Source organism: Anomalospiza imberbis (assembly GCF_031753505.1).
Source record: "Anomalospiza imberbis isolate Cuckoo-Finch-1a 21T00152 chromosome W unlocalized genomic scaffold, ASM3175350v1 scaffold_31, whole genome shotgun sequence".
NCBI lineage: Eukaryota > Metazoa > Chordata > Aves > Passeriformes > Viduidae > Anomalospiza > Anomalospiza imberbis.
This window is the reverse complement of record NW_027099315.1, coordinates 2,947,609-2,969,832: the sequence shown is the minus strand read 5'-3', so window position 1 is coordinate 2,969,832 and position 22,224 is coordinate 2,947,609. Positions and strand designations below refer to the sequence as shown.

Below are 22,224 nucleotides of genomic sequence, written 5' to 3'. Positions count from 1 at the left end.
CCAAATTAATTTAGCAAGCAAAATTGTGTTTGAAATGTCATTTAGTCATGACAGCTTGACAGAAGTCTTCCAACAGCCAGCCATTTCACAAGCCTTTTGTCCTTGTTTGTCATGCTTTAAATAACTACCAATTTTTGGTATACTGGGGACACAAATTTGAAATTCACCTATAAATCTGGTAATAAGCTTATTCCCATCTTTCAGTCTAGAGTTCAATGGCTTACAGATAATTAATCTTCTCAACTGGCAATGCTCAAAATCATAAAGTCTTTCAAAAATTATTAAAGGATAGTTAAAATCTTACTTTGCAGATACATGGGTAGTAGACCTGCCTGTTTTCAATTCTGATAGCCTTTCAGTATCAACTACCTGATCAGGATGTTTATATGAAATGAAATATTAGAAGATATGCTGAAAGTTGGGCTATTTTTAACATTCACTACAACTTGCACTTCAAATAATTTAAAAGAAAAATTATAGCCATTTAGAAAAAAAATCTTGGTTTTGGAGCTTCTATTGGACTAGTTTTATGTATTAAAATATAAGCCCCAAACCAACCACATTATTTCAGGCAGACAGCTGTTAGAAATTGCTCAAGTACATAATGGTCTTATGGATAGAAGTATGGCATTGAAGTAAAAAACAATCTTATTTCCAGGCAACAAACTCCAGAAAGTTCCCTTATTTCCAAGCTGTATAAATTAATTCAGTCAGCTGAAAAAATCTTGTTTTAGCTAAAACTTAACACTAGATTCAGTCCACTCAATTTGAGCTCTCAAGGCAGCTTACATGTCTCTACATCCTGTACAGGTACATTCCTCACTTCTATACAGAATACACCAACTTAATCTTACTGAAGTTTCCCATCTGCAAAACAGCATGGTTGTTTTGGGATAGTTCAGGCTACAGTATTTATGGCTAATTTATGCCTTGTCATGTCTTTGCAGTTTCACTGAGAACAAAGTCAACAGACACTATATTATATTCTACAAGTAACTTTAAATCATAACTTTTCAACTTCTGCAAAACAGAACATTTAGTAGGCATAACATTTCAGTTTCAACTACATTATACCTCCATAAACCAGCTTCTGAGAGCACCTCAAAACACAGGTGAAGCAAGAAATGTAGTTTTCTCGGATCTGGGAGAGAGGTTCCAATTAACAGGGTCTCAAGATTTACACTGGGAACTTTATGCACATCATTCAAAATAATCTATCCTAAATAAGTGAATCATAGAAATTTTCAAATTAAACACTGACTAGGACACTCAGGGTACAGTTTCATAGGGAGGCAAGCCAACCCAACAGCTTCCTGCCACAGGAAGCACAGCCCTCCTTTTCTTCCCTGTGGCACCACCACCACTACCACCTCTGCATCTGTGCTAATACTTACCCACAAAGACTCAGCTAGATAACCAAGTAAAAATTGATCCATTTAGGGGTGGCTTTTGTTTTCTTTTTTGCTGAGTTATTTTTCTTTCAGGTTAACAAGATGCAGCAGCTCACAGAGAGTACTGTAAGTACTCCAGCTGATGTCAGGGGAGTTACAGGATTATATATGGAGGACTCCAGTCCCAGCCTTCAGTAGCCATTGTAGCACTGACTGCTTTGCTGAAAATGCAAACCTGGGCATGTACTTTTAAATTAGATCATTTATTTTGGTGGCAAAGCCAAATAGGCAGTCTTACACTTCCTCTTTTTCACATGTTCTGAACTGTTCACAAGCCTCGAATTGAAACACGTTAGTCCCCTAATGCAGTACACGGAGTAACTCCAGGGATGAAACAGGAGGCTTGCATGGCCTCTGTTTTAACAAACTCTCACACTAGGTTTCTGAAACAGGGAATAGCAGTCACTCTGAGTGTTATAAAAAGACTTCAATATTTGAGCAAGGCCAACATGAGATGCTTCAGAGGCATATGCAAGAAATTGAAAAAGACCAAATCAAAGAAGATAACCTCTTTTGCTTTAAGGGTCCCATTTTAAATACTAGCAATTGATGATGTAATACTTGAACATTAAATTCAGTGTTGAAAGGTATGGGTAACCAAGTACCACTATCACTGCTTATCCACACACCATTTCTTCTCCCCATCTATGGAGCTCACTGAGATAAAATATATGTATTTCCTGTTTAGCTTCAAATTTTTTACCTTTCATTGCCCCAGAATACTCCTTTGATTGTCAGTCTTATAAAACACACACTTCAGTACAGTCTCATTTACCACCAAGGTAAATTGCCTATTCTTCCAGGCCCTCAATGCTTTTATCCAATTTTTCAGCTTTACAATACTCCTTGTGATGAGGTGTCCAATTTTGCAATATTCTCTCTCTTAAGACTGATCTATGTATCATTTTCTGTATTCCCTGGTGTTTTTTTTTTTACCAAGATTTGCCTTTCTGCTTCAAATGCACATTTGAATAATTTAAGCCTTGCAGCAGGAAAGATTTTAGAAGTCCCATACATTTCAGTTTTTCTGTATATTTGAACTCTCACATTATTTTGACATACTCAGAGGGGGAAAAAATCTAAATCATTCTTTTCCCACTTCCAAAAGACTCTAAGCTCAGACCTAACTAATTGGAAATTTCCAGATACAATACTTAGTTTTAACCAGTTCCCTTATAGATGTGTACTCACTCAGCTTCTCTAGAAGCTCTCAGTGTTTGATCTGCTACCCCAGTGAAAAGTAGCTTTAAAAAAATATAAACCACAAGGGGATACACTTAAAGAGCCCTTTATTACAATGACTATTACAGCTTAGCATCTATTTAAAAAAAAAAAGACACAAGAAAACCCACAACATACACCACAGCTGCAGACTAAATCTGGGAGGTTTAAACCAGCTTCTTCTTTCTAGCTATTGTTTTGCCATGTCAGGGATTTGCCAGGAGTATCAAAAAGAATTTCACTAAGTTATTCCAGTAGTGGCCTTGTATCTTTCAAAGGGTAAGCAGAGAAAATATGACACAAGTAGGACAGGACTTCATTCATCTTAATACTTCAGCCAATTGTGATGACTACTCACAGGAGAGCAGCACTCTGCTCCAAGCCTAGAACAGACAGTGCAAAGTGCAAGGCATGGTTAGGTTGAATTATGAGCAATTTAGATAAATGCAAATTATGCAAGGAAAAAGTAGTAATAAAGAAATTAATAAAAAATACCCTACTCTGCCAGGAGTGGTACATCCAGCCTAGCACTCGATTTCCAAAGGTGGCAAAAGGACATGCTACTCAAGGAAAGCACAAGAACCTGGCTCTTTTCTGAGCCTGTTCTCATAATTCTTCAGCATCTTAAACTGTTACAGCAGTAAATTAAAGGCTACATGCCTACCCATTCCCTTTAGCAGACATTTATGGACCTCCTGCCCAAAAATTCATCTAACCACTTTTTGAACCTGTCTCCACCACATTGTGGCAGACTGCACCAGAATTTAACGGCTCACTGTTTAAAGAACTACTTTCAGCTATTTTCTTTATCATCTTAGTTTCAAAAAGTGCCTCTTGCTCTACTGTTGCAAAATGTGGAATACGTAAAATTTTCTTAAGAAGGGATGTTCTTTGATCTTTATATACTATTAAGCCTAATCAACAAGAAGGGAGATTTAATCCATGAAACAGAGAGCAGCCAACAAGCTCTAAGTGATGTCCAGGTGTTACAAAGACAAACTACTTCTTGGTAGAATTGCCTTGTTAAGGTTTAGAGCTCCACATATATCAGTCATCTCAGACTTAGGGGGAGGTTAACAAAGCTTGGCAAGAAAGATGCACCACTGATAGTGGACACAAAGAATGCAGAATTTACAGGCCACAAGGAAGTTTGGCAGACCTCCCAAGATAGAGAAACTAATAAAGCAAATTCAGCAACTGTGCTGAATCAGCTCCAACTGGGTAAAAGATAATTCTGGCAGGGGGGGGATCACAACCACAGACTCACAATCCACTGACCCAAGAAACCCACTGACTCAAGAGAAAGACTGAGCATGCAAAATAATTAGCATTAGAAGCAAGGGAATCATTAACCAATAGAAGATAGAATATTAATTAATAAGAGAAGTATGTAACTTGCAGCCAATGATCACTAATTCCTTTGTTTGCTAAAATGTATACATAGTAAAAAGTTTTAATAGTTGGTCGGCTTGATCTGTGGAATACCACTGAGCACCCAGGCTTGTGCAACTCTGAAATAAATAATCAGTGTCTCCCTCGAGTGTGTAATTATTGGCTTGCTGCATGCCAGGTAACGAATCTGATTTTTGAAGACAACACTACCACTGCAAGCTTTGCTGAAGACCTGTTTGTATTAATCTTTCCTGCAAGCTTCATGATTCTGTACATTTGAATCACATCCCTCCCTCAAATGGAGGACTATCAGCCTTTTGTCACAAAGAAAGTATCTGAACACAGCTCATACAGTTTGGGATGCTCCTCTGGAGAGATGCCAAGCCTGAAAGCTTTGCTACTTCAATTAAATTACAAATACTCGAAGACATTGCCTAAGGACTGACCTAAAGACCACAGAAAAATTGTATCAGTCTATGGTTATCTTCTCACATATCTTTTTGGTCATATTATCCTAAAGCTCTCAACATTATAATTTAAATTAAAAAGTACAAAGACAGAAATCTACACCTCATGAGGAACTGGACATAGAAGGCAGAGTGCATATGTGATGCTGAATATCTGGCAGGAGCACAAATAAAAATGAGGAGCCCTACACCTGTGTTGGGTTCTACATATCTACCCAGTCTCAGACACTATGTTTATAGTAACAGGTTTAGGAGTCACTGTTGCAGCTTATTTTTGACCAGTAAATCCCATTTCAATTAATCAACTAACTTTTCCCTTCAAATTGATACAGTAATATAAGTTTTGATCTTTGTTCATAAAGAATCATCCTCTTATACACTGGCACTGTTGATACGAGCCTCTTGCTAAACACATTCCTCTAGTTCTTTTGCCTTGTACATTTTCCTCATTCACAAAAAAAATATAAAATGCTTTTTCCCCAAACACACCCAGAAAATAATCTTTGCCAACAATGCAATAAACATTTCCACGTTGCTAAATTGGCTGCAAATTAAATACATGCTAAATATGTAATATCCCCTCTTCCTTGCCATATGTTTTTTGTGATTTCCTTGTAGTCTACCACCAACCATCTCAAAAAAATGAGTACACATTTACAGCCTTTGCTTCTAAGGATTTTAAGTGTGTTTCACAATCACTTATTCTTTTTACTGCCTCTTTCTCTGCTCACTCTCTTCTACTGAGTCCCAACACCACAGCCCAAATCTGATTTTTAATTCCCATGTACTATTTTCAATTTCCACTACAACACACCAACATACGGGGACTCTGAGTAACTGCAGAGAGATTTTTAAGATCCCTTCCTGAGCTCAACTATAGGTGAACTATTAGTATCAAGGCAGCAGTGCAATATATAGCAGAAAACTTCCACTATTTTATCGCTTTCCACATTCTCTGGATTGTGCCTTAAAACTGCAGCACTGAATACTCAAGGTACACTCACTGTTGCCCAGAGAGGTACAAGAGTTTCTTTAGATTGATGGAACACAGGGAACACATGCTGTTATTCCCAATAGATTAATACTGGAAAAGCTACAAACTGCCCAGCTCTGATGATATTTATTTAATCTCTGCCCCAATAGTATCTCTGCTTCTTGATGCACACGTTTCTATAGTGTGTCAAACAGTGTCATAGTTGGCAGCTTCTAAAGTCACAGCTTGAGTCATGTCTGCTATTTATTTCATCCTGCTGTGGTTCTCTGGAACAAGCATTAAGTCCATTATCCCAGCAATAACTAAGCATAAAACACAAAGTAAACCTTAAAGACAGCATGCTATCAGACTAACATCTTCAAGAGAAATTTTCCTTTCCTGAGTAACTGGAACATACTATAAACATACTGGTGCTACCAAAAGTATCAAAGTGCTTTCTGGCTAATTTATTCTAAAACCTTATGCAACATATTTCGTATCAGTCTGCTTATTCATCTTAAACTTTAAAATAAAGAAATCTGATCTTAGTTTTACTAGAAGCATTCTGTCTTAGAGGAATTTCATTTGCAAGAGCTGTTCTGGAATAAAGAGCACATAAATTAAGCTCCTAAGGAAAGAAGATCAAGGAAAATAATTAGTGGTATTTGAGAGAGAGTCTACAAGCTCATTTCCTCACAATTTTAGTCCCATTTCTGAGATTTTTTAAAGGCAATTTTTTTCATTACTCTTGGAATTTGGACAAGATTCTTTATCAATTTCACCAACTGCACAACGTTTCAGATCTTTCAGAAGACAAGGGTATATCCACCCTTTCCCTTCACATGTGCCCAAAGTGATATTACTGGTTTCACAATAAAGTGACATCAATTGAAGCATAGTCTATTTAAGGCAGAATCAAGACCTTAGGTTAAACAATAGTGGGAGTTGAAGTTTTAAAAGGCATAGTTTATGCAGTACTTGCATGTCTCCTATATTAAGTCAAAGTCTTTAAGACTCAGAAAAACAATAAAACAAGTATTTCATCTTGCATTGAACAGAAGAAAAAACAAAACTAATTTATTGTCTGCTTCTCGATCCTTCAGGCTGTTATTCCATCCAAGGAGATAGTTTATTCTCTGTGGAAACTGAGAAATTTCTCTGTGTTAATGATCTCAACTTGCAGGAAACCTGAATTTTGCATGAACTTCAAACTAAAATCAAAGCCAGTCTTTTCCCTTTCAGATAGAATACACTCTAGTTAAATTACATAGTGTAACAGACAAGAGAAGACATTTCACTTCTTTTGCAGCCACAATCCCTCCAAAAACTGCCTTTCACAATTCCATAAGGGCTAATTCTTTCTCTTCAAATGAATATTAGACACCTGGTTTTGTCATACTGGAGAAGCTCAAGCCTACTGCCACATACATACTTTTCTGAAAAACAACCACACAAGAAAATGAGATGGTGCTCATCTTCTCTCCTCATATTTCAGTCATAGTAGGACAGATTTGAGTATTCCCTTACTAGGTTTTGGGTGTTAGGGTTTTAGGGTTTTTTGCTTTGGAGGAAGGGGAATACAGCCCTACTGAGCAATGCCCTCAAATCTAACTCCCAGTTCAGCTTTTCAGCCAATTAGCCCAGCAGTGGGGACTGGCTCTGAAGAGCTCCCTCCCAAGAGGCTCTGTCTGGCCAACTCACAGCCCTAGGTTCCAAGGAGTAAAAAGCCATGGTCCTGGTTGAGCTTTGACATGAGTCAATGAGGCAGGCTGCTTGTGATCTGGGGGGACAGGAGCAAGGAAAATTCTTGCTCTGGGTCAGCTTTAGAATGAGAATTTCAAACATGCCTACAGAGACTCAACATACTCAATTTTTAAGTATACTATACTCTAGTATTGCAATGCATCTTGAAACTCTGCATAATTTTAGCACCTTTAGCTCACTGAAAACAGAATTACCCACCTACTTTGAAAGCAGACTTTTTTCCTCTCACTCTCTTCACGAAGTTTGTTTATTAATCAAATAATAAAACTCATATTTCTCATACACAGAACTAAAATAAGCACAATCATGACATTATGAAAGCTTCAGAAGTTGGATTTTTTTTTAATTACTAAGGACTACTGCAAATGACATCCAAATGTAGTAATGAAAAGCTATATTGCTATTAGAAAATTGCACTCTATGTAACACATTCATTCATGGTATACTAAAATTGCATGCAACTGGAAACACAAGAAAGATGTTAATTTTACTAACCTTTGATGAAATTACTAATAGGACTGAGGTATTTTAGCAACTCCCCTAGAATTGCAAATGAGGAAAATTACAAATGTGGTCATCCAATTCACATGTTTCTGCAAAGCAGCAAACTTCTTCCACTTAGTGTTATGAACAGCCTCCCGCCCCGGCCCTACTTCCTGGGAGCAGACCCTGTGAGCAGCCAGCAGGAGCCGCCGCTTCCCCGCCCCCCCCCCCCCCCCAGCAGTTTCCTTCCGCCAGGAGAGGCAGTCTCCCGAGCCGCCGCCGCCACTGGGGCCCACCGCGCCTGTTTGCCGCCCTCAGCGCCAGCAACGCCCCACCACAACAAAGAGTGAAGAAGTGCGCGGAGAAGAGTCCCCGTCTCCCGCCGGGACCAGGCCGGACCTAATTAGCCCATACATCGCCGACGGGGCACTCCATCCCACAGCGCTCGTCGAAACCACCCCAAAACCAACCTCCTCCTCAGCAAGGAACCCTGCTGCCCTGCTCCCTCAGCGTTGCTCTGCCCTGGGCGCCCGCCCTCCCCACATCCATTGGCTCCCGCTCAGACCCGCCCCCAACAGTGGGCGGGGAGGCGGCGCATTGGTTAGGCCATTCGTCACTTGAGAAAAAGTGGGCGAGGATTGGGCAACGGTTGCCAAGGCCCGACCCCAGCCGCCGATTGGCGCATTTAGCCGCCAATCGAGTGCACGCGACTCGGAAAAAAAAAATAATAAGGAAAGAGAAAAAAAAAAAGAAGCGAGGCGAAGAGAGATGGATCCGGCTGGGCGGGCGGTGTGCTCCGCGCGGCGAGGGCGGGGCGGCGCGGCGCTTATTGATCACTCCTCGTTCCACGCGCCCATTAAAGGTGGTTGATCAAGAAAGGACAATCGGAGCGGAACTTTGAGCTACCCGCAGGCGCGCGGCCGCACCGAGGATGAGCGCACGCGCGCCGCTGCCTTAACATTCCGTGCCGGGCGCAGGTGGGAGGTGCAAAAAGCAATGCGCTGTTTCCTGACAGAAATTACCTCAGGAACCGCGGCGGACCTGGCACGGTGACACCACCCCCCGCTCCGTTCATCTGGACCTCCTGCCGTCAAGCGGCCAGTAAAGCCGTAACTAAATCGAGGTTTAAATGTTCCTTGGATAAGGGAGGGCAAAACCTCTTCCCTCAGAGTCCGGGTACGGATGGGAACCACGGTGACCCCTCAGGGGCACAATACTGTACATTCCCCGCAGCTATGGTGAGGACAAAATGACCTGCACCCCAGCCCTCACCAGGCCACTTTTCCCTGATCACATCCTGAATCTTTTGGTCGACAGCAGCCGAATATGAACCAGCATGTGCCCAGGTGGCCAAGAAAGCCAAGGGCATCTTGGCTTGTATCAGCAATAGTGTGGCCAGAAAGACGAGGGCAGTGATCGTGCCCCTGTACTGGTGGGGCTGCACCTGGAGTACTGTGTTCAGTTTTGGGCCCCTCACTCCAAGAAAGACATTAAGGTGCTGGAGTGTGTCCAGAGAAGGGCAATGGAGCTTGGGAAAGGGGCTGAAAAAGTCCTATGAGGAACGGCTGAGGGAGATGGGGGTGTTTAATCTCGAGAAGAGGAGGCTGAAGGGAGACCTCTCTCTATAACTGCCTGAAGGGAGGTTGTAGCCAGGTAGGGGTTGGTCTTCTCTCCCATGTAACAAGTGACAGTGTCACTGGAATCGCTGGAATAAATGAGACTCCCTAACACTGTCTTTTTGATGTTGGCAAGTAAGATATTACTTTATTCTTGGCCAAGAGGTGTGTGTGGGGCTGACAAAGTTCTGGCCTCCACACAGATGCCTATACAAAACTTTTTCACTTATGCATTTTCAGCAAACAAATACATTAATATTCATTGCTTCTAAGTTACATAATTCTTTTCATTAATTAGTATTCTGTCCTCTATTGGTTATTGATTTCTCCTTCTTCATGTAAATCTGGTCCACATTCTTTAATCCTTTTGCTATCTTTTTCTCAGGTGGGGAGTCTCCAGTTTTCCAGGCCTTAATCTCCTCTGTATCTTTTGGTGTTTTGCCAGTAGGCAGAGTCGGCACCAAAGACACAGACACAAACTTAAGGAACAAGTGTAATTTATTATAATGCAAAACTGCAAAGAATTGCAAAAGGATAAGCTAAGCAATGCACATAATCATTATTACAAAACATTGCCTATAGTGATTAAGAAAGATACATCACCAGTTACCTTTGTAATATATGATTTAGAATAAATTCGTGCTCAGGACTAAAAAATACAGTATCCTTTTTAATGGAACCAAGTGACGGGAAAGAGCAATATACACAGGATTAATTCCTGTCTCAAAAGATGGTTGTTCTGAAGGATTATTCTGTCTAAAAGATATGCCTTGAATGATAAGATGAATATTCATCACCAGAACAAGATATTCAAGGGGATTACCATCTAACAGGATTTCAGCAATCAGAGTATTCCGGGAAAACCTCAGTTTAGAAGCACCACAAGAAAAGAACATGCATGAATATGTGAAAAAGAACAAAAGGAAACAGGAGGACCCCCCCCCAGAATCCCGCTAAGTCTGGAAACAGTATAAAAAAGACCCTGTGAAATCAGTACCTTGTGAACTGCTAGGGTATGGTGCTACATTAGTCTGGACCCAGTTCACCCAGCACCGATCGCCTGGCTCGGTGCTGATTTGCTTGTGGCTTTTCCAATTTTATTTGATTTAATTTAATAAATTTCTTTAATTATTAATTTGACTGATTCATTTATAAGAATTTGGTGACCCCCGTACGTGATCCAACTCTGAGTTTCACGGCTTCTCTCCCCATTGGGGGGGCGCCCCGCTGGTTACAGTGGCCCTGACAGTGTGAGTGAAACCGAGAGACCCTGTTGGAAAAATCAGACAGAAAAATCAGCCAAAGCCACAAGCAAAAGAGAAAACAAGCTCGGAAGCTCCCGAAAGACTCACAAGAGGGGAGGCCCTCTGGAACCGCGGAAAATTTCACTCGTAAAACTCTAAGTGCACGACAGAATCCACGCGGGAAGACGAATCATAAGTACCGCATGGTTGAGTGGGGTGGTCGGGCGTGTGGGATCCTAAAACCCATTGCACATGTAAAATCTAAAACTCGAGGCAGGTTTGGATGTCGACCACAGGAAGGCAAGGGGAGGAAAGGTGTGCCCTCAGGAGTCCGGGGACTGGTAAGCCTACCTTGCCTAGGACCAGGAAAGGCCCAGGGGAGAGTTGCAGGATGGAAGAAATAAAAGGGAGCTTTTACCAGATTGAATGCCGCAAAGTGATTCATTCGCTGGACGCTGATCGGTAAATCTGTAAAACTGCTGAACACAGTTGAGAATAAGTGTGAGAATGCGTGAGTGATTGAGAAGCAACAATAGTTATGGATCGAGAGAGGATCTCCAAGTAGTGCATTTCCAGCCACCCACGAGGGTTCTGGTCATGGATGGAGAGAAGTGATTGAGAAATAATACCGTAGTACCTTGTAAAATGAGACAGAGGAAAAGCAAACCTCAAAGGGAAACCCAGGAAAAACTCCTGGGAAGAAAGGAAAGCAACGTACCAGATATTCCCCCAGAAAGTCCCCTAGGTTTTTTACTGGAAAATTGGGAGGAATGTCGTTCAAGAAAAGGGAAATTGAAGGCAAAAATGATCCATTTTTACATGGATGTGTGGGGAGGAAAAGAGATTAGGAGTTATTTGATTTAGCCCATGTTCGGGACATTTGAGGAATGGTTGTGTCACATCCTGAAAGCTTATGTAAATAGCAAGGAACCGTGGGATCTGGATGCAAAGATCTGGGTGGGATCAACAGTTCGGTTATTTACAGTAAAAATCAGGAAAGGAACAAGAACTCAGACCCCTTAGACTATTGCCTGTACAGCAGGCACAGCAACCCCACCCGATACCAGCGCCCCCGCCCCTGCCCCCGCCAGCTCGGGCGCCGCAGCCTCGGGCCTCACGTCCGGTCCCTGTGCCCCCCTCCCAGCCCGTGCAGGTACAGTGGCCCCGGCCTCCATCTAAGCCTGCGGAAGCTGCAGGACCGGCTGCCCCCCCCCACTCCCTCCCCCGGGGTTGTTCTTTCTCCTCCTGCGGGAGGAATGAGACAGAGTAAAAATTTAACAGGGTAGAAATCCATTTGGATTTAGGTGAAATGTGCCTCTTTGAGCTTGCTAACATAAGTAAAATATGCTGTTTACATGATTTGTAAAAGGCTCCTCCTAAGGTAAGGGAGGATGAGGAGGACCTCCCCAAAAGGGAAAAGGACTCGGGCTCCAAAGGTATACCCACTCGAACCCATCCCCCTCCTGGCAGTTCAATCTCATCCAGAACTAGGAAGTAACAGACCCCTCTGCAAGAGGCAGTGATACCAGGAGAAAGGAAAGGGTGGAATTTTGGTTGATACAGGGGCCATATATTCAGTTTTAAATAAAGCTTTAGTGGGAATAACTGGCCAGTCTGAGAAAGCATACTTTTGCAAACCTTTAAAGTAACAATGGGGTATTTACAAGTTTTTGTATATACCCAACTCGCTAAACATTCTAGAATGAAGAGGTTACTCTGGAGGTAAATGATCAAAGGTACATAGAGGTGTTAAGTTTTGCATTAACAGCCATTGAAAATAAGGAGAAAATTAGTGAAGAGATATTAGGACGGGTATTTTCAGGGGTATGGGCCTCTGATGTACCAGGGAGGGCAAAGAACCCCCCCCCCCCATTGTAATCAAGCTTAAGGAAGGGACACAACCAGTGAGAATTAAGCAGTGCCCCCTGAAAAAGATAGGGAAGAAATGAAGAAATCAGCCCAATAATTGATAGTACAGGATTGAGGGCTGTCAATTATTTATATCCTGTTGTAGCAAATCCATATACCTTACTGTAAGAGCCCATCTGAAGCCCCTTGTTCTCCATTCTGCCTTCCGATTGCCACGAGAAAGAATCCCTTCCCCCACTGCAGTTCCGGCTTAGAACAGGACACAGTGCAGGTGGAACCACTGAACCATCATGCTAGCTGTTCCGAACAAGGCCTGGCAAGAACTTGGCAAGGAGTTGGCAAGGACTTGGCAAAGACCTGACATGGACCCAGCACGGGACAGCCTGATGCGTGGCCTGCTTCTAATCTTTGTTCTTAAGCCGAATGAACTTTTGGGGTGACTCCCGTGGTCCTTCACTGAAGACCCCTCATCTGCCTCGTTACCACTGTGACAAACAAAGAATGAGAGCCCTCCTCCCAAGGACTGAGACTGAGACCCCTACTATAGGGAGGAGGGGAAATTGGTGGTCTGACCACTAATGACATGACCTGTTTCCCTTCAGTAATTTCAATGGACTTATTCTTCATTGTATTCGTCTTGCTTTGGTGGTTTCTGTGGACTCACCTGTTTCCCTCGTGGCGATTACAATGGACTTTCATTGTTACACTTGTTCCCCCCTCTTTCCTCTGTGGACTATAACTGGACCCCCGAGTCGACCAGAACTTCGAAGACTTCCCCGACACGATAGACGGATCCCCATCGTCCGGACCACTGAGGATCTCACCTGTGTTGGTAGCTATTCCCATCCCCCTCTTCGCTCTCTCTCTCTCTCTATCCTTTTATCTCCTTTCTGATCCCCACTATCGCATTTACTGTTTTGGCCCCTAATAAAGGTGCATTTGTTGTGATTCACTGATAGTCCCTTGTTTGCCTTTTTGCACTTTTGGGATCGGTGAAAAGAACCATCACGACACCCCGCAACAAGCGGATCGTGACACTTACTCACTTGTTTAACACCTGAACTAACCTGGTTTACTGTTTTAGATCTGAAAGATGCTTTCTTTTGCCTCCCTATCCACGAAGCCAGCCAGAAAAGTTTTGCATTTGAATAGAAAAGCCCTAAAAGTGGGTACAAAACCTAGCTCACATGGTCCATGTGCCTCAAGGCTTCAAAATCCCCCACTCTGTTTGGAGAACAACTTGCAAAGAACCAGAGTTCTGGGAAAGTCCACAGGAAGAAGGAAGAAGCCTTTCAAATTTCCTAGAACTCCAAGGATACAGAGTATTAAAGAAAAAGACACAGGCATGGCAGGGTGGTGCCAGCTGTGGGTTTATAATTACAGACTGTTTGCCAGATAGAGATCTTCAGTGGACAAAGGAAGCCACATGGGCCTTTCACCAGCTAAAGAGTGCCTCATGTCAGCTCAAGCTTTGGGACTTCCAGATGTAAGTAAACCATTCTTTCTATTCTCCCACGAGAAACAAGGAATTGCCTTGGGGATATTGGCTCAGGACTTGGGTCCCTACCAGAGGGCTGTTGTTTACTTTTCCAAGCAACTAGATGCAACCGCCAAGGGATGGCCAGGTTGCCTCAGAGCTGTGGCAGCAGTCGTGCTGAACATTCAGGAAGCACGCAAGTTTACCCTGGGACAAAAAATGACTGTGCTAGTGTCCCACACAGTGTCCGCAGTGCTGGAAGTAAAGGGCGGCCACTGGCTCTCACCACAGAGGTTCCTGAAGTACCAGGCCATCATGGTACAAGATGATATAGACATAGTGGTAACTAACATTGTCAATCCAGCTTCTTTTTTCAGTGGAAATCAAAGAGAAGCAGTACACCACAATTGCCTGGAGACTACTGAAGCTACTTACTCCAGCCACCCAGACTTAAGGGACACTCCTTTGGATGATGCAGAAACCTGGTTCACTGACAGGAGTAGCTACATTGCCAGTGGAAAGCGACATGCTGGATATGCAGTCACTACCAGAGAGGTAATAGAATGTGCACCCTTACCAACAGGCACCTCTGCACAGAAGGCCAAGATTATTGCACTGCCCTGTGCCTTGGAAATGGCAAAAGGAAGGAGAATAAACATTTATACAGACTCTAGATATGCATTCGGAGTTGTGCACACACATGGAGCTGTCAAGAGAGGGGACTGCTGACCTCACAAGGAAAGAACATCAAACATGCACAAGAGATAATCCAGCTGCTGGAAGTATGCATATTAAAGCACACCAGAGAGTGAGCTCAGAATTGGGAAAAAGAAATGAGCTGGTGGATAGAAAGGCAAAGAAAGCAGCAAAAGGTGAGGTAATTATGGACAGATTTCCCTTAAAGGTAAGCCAGAATATAATAATAATACTAATCAAAAAGGACATATAATCAAGAAGGGTAGGCTACCATTGAAGGGGAGCTGGTAATCCCTCCCTATTTGTGTGGTCACTAGTAAGGGAGGAGCACCAGAAAACACACTGGGGCCTAACTACTTAAAAGCTTTTATAAAGTGTGGCTTCTTTTCCAGAATGACCAAGGCTGCCAGTGTTACAGAGTGCATCAAAACAAAGTGTTGACTTTTAAGTGGTAGCTTCCACAGGCTTTTTATAACACATATCTGATTTAAAGGATCATAACCAGGAATTTATATGCCACAATCACTCAGGTGAACTGACAGTATGATCCTTGCCTCCAGACTAAGCCCAAGAATACCCCCAGAGAAAACTTGATCAGATTGGGAGGGGCCATGGATCTGGACAGCAGTAGTAAATTGGCTTTTCAAAACCCTCATGGAAAGGGGGGTGTCAGTATTTATGAGTATTGGCAAATACATTTTCAGGGTGGCCAGAAGCATTCCCCACCAGAACTGTCAAGGTGACCAGAGTAAATAATACTGCTTTTGGAGTTCCAGTCACAATATTCCCAGACAAAGGATCACATTTTATTTTCAGAATAGTGCAAGAGACCTATATGGTGGCTTTAAATAGACAGGTCAATGAAAATGAAAAGACATGTGGCTGGAACTCCGAGCAGGGAGCTAAGTGAACCAGTACATAGCATACAGCCTGGGAATTAAGTATACGTTAAGTCTCTTACACAAAAGACTTTGGAACCACAGTGGGAAGGACCATTCCAGATGCTTCTCACCACCTACACCGCAATCAAGGTTAAGAAGCAGAATGCCTGGATCCACCACGCTTGAATGAAACAGACCCCAGAAGCCACTTGGAAATTGACATCAAGAGACAATGAACTGAGTCTAAAACTTATTTGGGCAAAATGAGTGTATTGCAGGGGGGGAGTGGTGTGGTTGTAATTTTATTTATAGAATTGTTTTGTGTATGATTGTAATTGATGCTGAATAGCCTTTGTCCCAGATTCTAATTAGAACACTAGATCTATGAGAGAGCTGGCCACTGCAGCAGGTGGACTGGCAAACTTAAACCAACCCCTAGAGTTATCCCTAAAAGGCCGGGGTCCAAGACCACAAGTTAATAGTAGAAGTGCTTAGTATGGTTCAAAATAACGTGTCTTTAGCTTTCAGTTTTATACAAGCACAGTTTTGGATGCAGGCAACAGCAGCTTTGATCATAGAGGAGGAGGTGAAAGTAATTTTCCAACTGAAATTTGAAGGATTGTCTGGGATAATGCGATTGATTCTGAGAGAAAGTTCCAATCCTGGTGGACTATGGTAAATTTGCTGATTATATGAAGAAATCTCAGAAGCATCTGTGACCTATGATCCTGTTTCTAATGTAGCCACTGCCCTTGTACTTACTGTATACAATGCCACTGTTTAAATAATGAAAAATGCTGCTCTACCCCTCAGAACATAAGGTGTGGGCACGAAAGGTGAACAAAAAGTGGCAAACAGTAAACTTAGAATCTTGTGCTACTAGGGAACAACTAGGATAAAGCAATACTATTAATGTGTACTATTAATATGAATACTATCAGTGTCAAGATGTGTGTCTTGACACTGAACAAAGTATCTGCCACTTTGAGATTCATCCAGTCACTGATCAGAAAACTGTGCTTGTATATACTAGTAAAGGTTGTGTATGCTTGAGGACTCCTTGTGCTATTGCAATTGTGCCTAGTAGGTCCAATATACATAGTAAAGCATTAAGGGACACTTATTAATGTAAAGATTTGCATTAAGTAAAAGGATTTACTTACCATCAGAGAAAGGGGGGAATGAGACAGAGTAAAAATTTAACAGGGTAGAAATCCATTTGGATTTAGGTGAAATGTGCCTCTTTGAGCTTGCTAACATAAGTAAAATATGCTGTTTAGTCTGGTAACTGCAGCACTAGCAAAACTGCCCCAGCTAAGGAGAAAGAATGCAAATTTCCAAGCTAAAGAGATAAGCGATAAGAGACTCCTCGGAGCTTAAAACAGACAGCACAGAGTGACCCAGAAGTTCTCTCTGTACTTTCTGACAAAAACTGAGTACAAGTGTAACAAGCTGTAAGCGTAACATGAAATCAGAAGAATGAATATGCATAAACCTATTGTGAAATTCTATGAATATGTAAATTAGCTAGAGTAATAAAAAAGGATCGGGAGTTTTCAGGGGCACGCATGCCCATTGGAGGGAAAGCCCTGGCATGCGCCCGGCGCTGAAATACATACCAAATCTTACAAATCTATCAGAATTTTAAGGTTTTTATTTTTCATCGCAATTCAGAACACAGAGTAAAACGGGGGAGGGAATCAATAGCGAAAGCGATGGCGGTGAGGAGGAGAGAAAAAGGGGGCACAATCTTCTCCCATTGAGAAAAATACCAACTGCATCGGGAGTTATTGGATATGTAAATGTGCCACTTAACACCGAGGGGATCAGAGCCTTCAGAAGAGCGATGGGTAGCTTAATAGATTATCCCCTATGGGTGGTAGATGGGTTAAACCAGTTTCTGGGAACCAGCGTTTATACATGAGAGAACATACAAGCCAGATTGAGAACTTTGTTTACTATTGAGGAAAGAGAGATGATAAGGCAAGCTGGCATACAGGAATAAGAACACCAAAATCCACAAGATCTACCCGGAGATCAGAAGCAGCTAAACCAAAGATCCGGGTGGAATGCTCAAACAGAAGAGAGTTGGCGAAATGTAGTCGAATTAAAGAACATTATAATACAAAGAATTCGAGAAGCAGTGCCCTGAGGGCAAAACATTAACAAAGTATTTAGAGAGTGCTATAGGAGAGACCAATCTCCTACAGAGTAGTAAGATTAAGAAAGGGTTTACAAATGTATTCAGGAGTTGATCCAAATTCACCTGTAGGAGAAGTATTAATAAAAATACAATTTGTAGGGAAATCTTGTGGAGATATATGGAAGAAACTTGAGAAACTAGAAAACTGGCAGGAGAGGGGATTGCAGGAATTATTGAGAGAAGCACAAAAGGTTTATATGAGGAGAGATGAAGAAAAACAGAAAGTAGATGCACGGGTGTTAGTGGCAGCAGTAAGAGAAGTGCAGGAGCAGCGTCCCTAAAGCCACGTGAGGCCAGCACAAAAAGGGCAGCCTGTCCCGCGAAAAGTGACATGTGAGAACACAAAGAACGAATGCCCCGAGTGTTACTACTGCAAGCAGGAATTATTGCATTACTTTCTCCACGATCAAAAAAGGAGCTCGCCCCCGCTGTTGTAGCTTTCCCAGGTAGCTGAAAGGGAAGGAGGCGTGCAAAGTCTGTTGCTGATGTCCAGAACAACAGCTGTCCCCTCTCCTTTTCTTGTGGCAACACCAGGAAATTCCATCTCTTCGTCTTTGCTTCCCACAGCCTACTCTAGTCTAGTCTTTTGTAGGTGATGGTGATGGGCAGAAGTCGATCAGGGGCTGTGTTTCCCCTCTTCCTCAGCTAGGGCATTTGTCTAGCCCCATCTACTGTGTTTAGTTCTTTATCTATGGGTGACTTTATCCCCTAAAAAATGCTCCCATGATCCCAGGGGGTTTTCTTATTTGCATTTTAGTTCCAGAATGTCGGAGTGGGTGGGGGAGGCAGGTTATCTCCAGGTAGTTTAGAGAAAACAAACAGAGCAATTAGCTAATTAACATTTCAAAATCGGTACTCAGCTAGAGCCAGCAGCCAGTCAAGTGTTGCTATGGGAACTAGGCAGGCCCTGCCTGCATCCCTAGGAACACTGGGAACTTTTTTCATTACAGCAGCTATTAGGACTTTTGGGGTACTGTAGTGTGAAAAACGCCAATCACTTGGTTTTTTTTTTTTTTTTAATTTTAAAAGTTTAATAATAATAAAATGGCTATAAAAATAGTAATACAATTAGAGTAATAAAAATTTAGAGTTAGGACAATTACAAGACAATAAAAAGCAAAGACTTACGAATGTCCGGATGCTCTTGGGCACTTAAGCCACAACAAGCATACCTTGTGAACAAAGGAATCACCCTTTAAACAATACACTGTTGCATATTCATATATACTTCATGGTTATGCATACATTCTATTTAAAACAAGAAACTCTGTCTGTTGTATGTCAACTGTTTCCTTTAATCCCCTGTAATCTTAGAGTCTGAGCAAGGCCTGAAGAAATTAGCTTCTTCTGATAAGAAAACCATAAATTCCTCTTCTCTGGAAGATTTACGTGTTCTGTGATAGTTACCTCGAAGCGAGTATCTCATTCCTTAAAAAGCTCCACATACATAGTTTCTATTTTATCTACTAAAGCTTCATTTTAACTACAAAACTACATTTACCATACTATTAAAATGTTAATACAGCACAACTAATCAATATAACATAATACATATAGTAACTATCTGCGTAGAGCCATATAATATGCATTTTTCACAATTCTCCCTCTTTCTTTTTATAATTAATTTGGCTCGAGCAATTTTCATTGTTTTCTAGCTTTTATTCTTCACTCGTTTTCTTCACAAATCAATCTTGCTTCTTGAAAGGGGTCTTCTATATTATTTTGTTTCTTTAATACCATAATCCTTTCCACCGTTTTTGTTTTATCTAACTTTTGATCCATGGTCATTTATTGCATGCCTTGGACTACACTGGTGATGAGCCGAATGAAACAGGGGATCAAACAAGGATGAAATATTAGACCAGCAGTAGCACATAAAAGGAAGAAGCCTAACTTTTTCCACCATTCTATTCCCAACAAGTTATCCCACCAGCTAGTATTTAGCATTGATTCCCACTTTTGAACTGGTACATGAGCTATTTTTCTAATATAATTGACTATATCCAAGACAGCATCCCCATTGTCATCTATTTTTAAACAGCAATCTGATGTATTGAATTTTCCACAAACACCCCCTTCTTCAGCTAATAGATAGTCCAAAGCTAGCCTATTCTGATACACAGCTGCTCTTGTTTGTGTCTGTCGCCTTGATATTAATTCCATTGCCCAACCAGTTTTGTTCGTTATTATCTCTACAGTGGCTTGGAGTCTTATAATTTGATTTAGCATATAAATTGGGGTTCGATATCCCCAACTCGCATCTTGTGCCCAGGTGGCTGGCCCATACGTTTCCAATATGCATTCAGGGGGCCATTCCTCATCTCCCTATTTTTGAAATCCTCCAATCAAGTCTCTTTTGTTTCTCTTTAGATCCTCATAAACTGGTATCCCTAAGTGATCCCCCTCAGGTCCTGGTAAAAGAAAAACTCCTGGCTGTATCATTCCCAGAGTACAACTCCCTTTCCACTGAGAGGGAAGTTTTGGGTATGCTCTTTTCCCACATATCCAGAATAAGCCATCTGGAGCTTTCCAATAGTCAGATTTTTGCTGATCTATATTCTCCCAAACTTTGGAAATTTCTGGGATGCCAATGTAAGGATTCTTGCCTGTATCATTACACTGAAAAATCTGATTTTATTATTATACTTACAATTTCCTTTCTTTACTTTTTCCTGGGTCCAGTACATGATAGGTGTTTCTGGGATCCACCATACAGAAGTTCCATTACTGACCTTATATCTTTTACAGGGAGTTTTTCCTACTTCATGAAGGAACTTTTTCCCATTGCACCAGAGGCATTCTTCCCCTATGACTATTGAAATCAAAATCCACCCCTCTGGTCGGTTTTCTCCCCTTATACTTGTCTGGTTCCACTTAAGGAGCTCAATTGGGCCTAAGCTACTGCCTTTCCATGGCCATTCTTCTGACATCAAAGCTCCTCCACAGACCTAACAATTGGTTATGTTAAGTTCCCTACTTATTCTTTCCCCCAGCTCCACAAATTGATTTTTACCCATTCTTGAAATATCTATTTCTTTCTCTAATTGCTGTTCAAGTTTTGTATACAGATCATCAAGTGAGATTGGCACAGGTTTAGGAGGTGGTGGTGCTGGCTTAGCCTTTTTGTTTATCAATTGCTCTTTTACCAAAACTGGGGCTTTATTCCCAATAGTGTATGTGAAACAAATCCATCTCTCCCCTTTTGGGCATTCACTTCCCATCCTGTTACCACTTATTCCTAAATTTTCCCCAATCCAGTAACTTTGCCCATTGTGCATGCAATTGCCTAATTTAGATGGGTTATAACAGTGACTGTTGACATGAGTGTGAGAAAAAAAAAGGAACCTTGGTGTCTTTCCATATAAAGCTTTTGGTAGCACCTGTAACATGGCTTTGTTGATATCCCAAAAGGGAAAAGACAAAAAAAAGCAGTGACAGAAACAGGAATGACAGAGGTCCAGTATGGCTTATATTCCCACCTCCCATGCCTATGGGGTTGCAACTCACAGCAGCTGTATGTGATCTTCTTGGAGGCGAATACAGAGGCCAATCTTGTCTTGCCCTCTATCCCCTTGTCACTTTCTGTTAGCTAATTTCCAGGCAAATCGTTTTCGACACTCCTTAACTGTGGTTTCCCACCGTTCCTCAGATATCTCCCATTCAACAGGCACTAATAATTCCCGTCCACAAAAAAAAGTTATTATTTTAGTTGCTTCGAGTTCTACCTGGATAGGAGATCTATTTGGCGTTCGACACTTCCTGCAACAAGGGCGTCGATTGTGTGAACTACAATACCAGTTTTTCCTACAATTCAAACATTTACATTTAACCCAACTAACGTGCCCAGTATTTGGGTGAATCAAACAGGGTATATTACGTGGCACAGACTGAGGTTGTAACTCACCCTCCTCTTTGTATAAATCACAGGCTAAGCCCAAAATACAAGAGTTTTCTGTCCGAAACAGTCCTGATCCTCCTGTTTGTAGTGGCAGTATTCCTTCCCAAGGAGGGTATTGGAGGCATCTCAAAATTTGTCCAGGCTGTATTTGAAACCACTGATATAAGCTTGGTCTTACTTCCCAGTTAGGTGTGATCCTGTTTATGTTTCTTGAATCATTTGGGTCTTCCCAGTTCATTACTACCCATTCCCCATTTAAGAGTTAGTTTTGTATCACCCGGTTCAGATGTTATCGTCCACTCCTTAGGTTCTTCCACAGGTCCTTTGATTCTGCTGGCGTGGATCCACCCTCGTTCCCTGGTCCGAATTGCAGCCTCGGACTGCGGGCTGTGGCCTTGTCAGTGGGAACTGCTTCCACCCAATGAGTTAGATGGTCTGTTATTACTAATAAATACTTCCATCTTTGAACTTGAGGAAGTTCAGTAAAATCTACTTGGATACTTTGAAATGGTCGAAGAGCTAGCTCACGACCTCCCAATGTGGTTTTCCTCATTACCTTTTTATTTACTCTTTGGCAAGTTATACATCT

At 41.9% G+C, this 22,224-nt stretch overlaps 2 protein-coding genes across 3 annotated transcripts in view; both read right to left on the bottom strand.

Annotated features, from left to right (window-relative positions):
• LOC137465562 (mothers against decapentaplegic homolog 2-like) overlaps positions 1-8,294 on the bottom strand; it is a 118,941-nt gene extending 110,647 nt beyond the window's left edge. For both annotated transcript variants that reach the window (XM_068177647.1, XM_068177648.1), the window contains exon 1: positions 8,218-8,294. The gene's annotated coding sequence lies outside the window, so the exon portion shown is untranslated. The remainder of the gene's footprint in view (positions 1-8,217) is intronic.
• Positions 1-22,224, bottom strand: part of LOC137465558 (splicing regulatory glutamine/lysine-rich protein 1-like) — a 448,710-nt gene that overhangs the window by 118,441 nt on the left and 308,045 nt on the right. The gene's annotated exons all lie outside the window — the stretch shown is intronic.